This window comes from Zingiber officinale, chromosome 2A (genome assembly GCF_018446385.1).
Source record: "Zingiber officinale cultivar Zhangliang chromosome 2A, Zo_v1.1, whole genome shotgun sequence".
In the NCBI taxonomy this organism is placed as follows: Eukaryota; Viridiplantae; Streptophyta; class Magnoliopsida; order Zingiberales; family Zingiberaceae; genus Zingiber; species Zingiber officinale.
In genome coordinates, this window is record NC_055988.1 from 138,284,437 (window position 1) to 138,287,352 (window position 2,916).

The window sequence follows — 2,916 nt, forward strand, 5'->3', positions numbered from 1 at the left end:
AAATCCTGTGGTTAAAACCATGACATTAACGACCAAAATAACAAATACAGTCGCTAATGACAAAGCATCAATGACATAAATAAATATCATCGTTAATGCATACACATCGACGACGGGCACTAAATCTCGTCGTTGTGGAACCACCAATAACGACAGTATTTGATACCATCGTTAATATTCATAATAAAAACAACTTTTCTAGTAGTGGACGAAGTCTTAAAAACATTCAAAAATTATAAGAATGAAGCTAAGAATCAAATGGTTAATGAATTAAAATAATTTGAAGTTACTAAGAAGGACAATATGATAGTCCATTTGATAAGAAATTCTAGTGAATTTTCCTATCCAAATTGTTGGGGTTGCAAGGTTGCAAACATAGTCCCACATTAAAAACACATGGGAAAGATCATGAGTTTATAAGAGAAAAGATATCTCCATTGGAATGAGGCCTTTTGGGTATAGCCCAAGAGCAAAACCATGAGAGCTTAGGTCCAAAGTGGACAATATCATATCATTGTGGGGATATCTAAATTCTTTTCGATCCTACAATTGGTATCAGAAATCGAACTGCCAGAAGGTTTAACCACCGACTGTGATGTTGACCTCGAACAAAGAAAGTGGGGGGCTTCTATGTTCGGATCAAGAGGACCAGACACCAAACAGGAAGTCCTAGTTGCGGCTAGGCAAAGAAGTCCTAGTAGGTCGGGTGGACCGAGGAGCAGGAAGACCTGGTGGATCGAGGATCGAGCAAATCATGAGGGCTTAGGCCTAAAGTGACAATATCATACCATTATAGAGATATCTAAATTCTTTTCGATCCTACACAAATTAAGTAGGCCAGTAAATATTTAAAATTATCGGCCACAATGAATTTTAGCCGATAAATAATTATAATTACCGGCCAAATAAATTTTGGCCAATAATTATAATTATTTAATGACCAAAGTTAAATTTCACTATAAAAAATGGCAAACGACAACGGATATTATCCATTGTCATAGGGTCAAAAAACTATTGTAATTGACAGCGTTGTAGAATGCATTGCCCTATGACAAAGGTTTTGAATATGTTGTCTTTGTAGACATTCAACAACGATTTTTATCTGTTGTTGTTTATATGTTCAAAAAAATTTTACCTTATACGACAATGTTTTAAAACCGTTGTGGTAGATAATTTTGACAACAGATATAAACTGTTGTGGTAAACTCATTTTACAACAGATATAAACTGTTGTAGTAGATAATATTTACAACATATTTTAACCGTTGTGGTTTTAAATTTTATAATAGTTATAAACCATTGTGGTAGATAACACAGTTGTTAACCATTGTGGTTTTTAATTTTGACAACAGTTATAAACTATTGTGGTATATAATTTTAGTTTTACAACGGATAAAACTATTATCTTTTATCACTTTTCATAAAAAAAAAAAAATCCATTGTGTGTCACATACTTTTTACAACGGTTCTAACCATTGTATTTAATGTTCATGTTGTAACACGATAATAAAAACAACCAATTTTTATTTAATATAAACAAACTACCAATACAAAACTAAATATTTACTAAATTTAATCCATGGAAATGTTATCTTCAAATTTTGAAAATTACGCATCAAGATGAGAAAATAATAGTTGTATAATCAAAATCCAAAATATGCTAGCTAAATTATACAAAAAGAGTTATACTCATCAAACTAAGTAGTATCAAACCATAAATTACATGTTTTCCATTACGATATTCGCCATATGACTTCCTCGCATTAGCAAGGTAATATAGAAACTAAACAAAGATCATTCCTTGCATAAAAAATCACAATCCTCATGAATTGCCCCTGAGTTACGTACCTACAAGAGAACACATTGTTTGGTATTCAGCGAAGTCTCGTTGTTCTTTCCCCACCGATTAAAGAGAAGTGAAGCAATTAAAGATTTTAGCATATCGAAGCCGAAATGAAAAGTCAATTAATCAATACTTAAAACTCAAACCATTGATTTAATGCGTAAAAAAAGTCAGAATGAGAGAAAAATTAAACAAAACTTATCAAAGAAAAATATAAAATATAAGAAAAAGAGAATTGTAGTAACTGCATGAACTGTAACCAGAGAAAGCGAGGAAATTTCTTCTCTTCTCCTCTATATCTGAAACTTTCGAATATTAGAAAAAAGATAGGGACAAAAAATGAAAATTTTCCAGAACCAAGAGGATAAAAAAAAATCCAAATTCATTTTTAAACCGATATAGTTTTCTTTTCTACGCTAAATTCACACGTCGAGATCTTTTCTTATCTGTAACAAAATCTCATCTAAATCTTAAAACAAACTCACCCAAAAAACACCGTAAAAACAAGATGATAAATACAAAAAAAAATAAAATAAATATACAAAATAAAAAATCTCATCATTTCCTACCTTCTAAACAAAAACCTACTTAAAATCACTCTCTCCATAGCTCTCAAAAACCATAGAAGCTGCAAAATAAAATGACACAAAATATATGAGCACATGATAAGCAGTGCACGATGCTGAATATAAATAAATAAATAAAAACTTTTTAGCTGGTGCTGCCTACCTGCTATCATTTTTGGAGAAATATATATTTGTTTACCCAAAAAATCAGAAAAGTTTCCAAGGACCTAATTTAGGCTTCAAGATTTATTTAACCATATAATGCATAGAAGTAACAACATTATCCAGCCTGCTTGAGTTTTTCCCTACCATCATCCATACTCCAGTGTGGTACAACAACAATTAATACAACAGAGGTGAAGCTTATAATTTGAGCCTGAACTTTAGTCTTAATCAAGATTAACCAACAAGTCATGATTATTTTAAATTCAAGACTTGAATGGTTCCCATGTTTGTCATATCAAAGCTGACAACTCGGTGAATGAAAAAAAAAATCAATTATAAAGT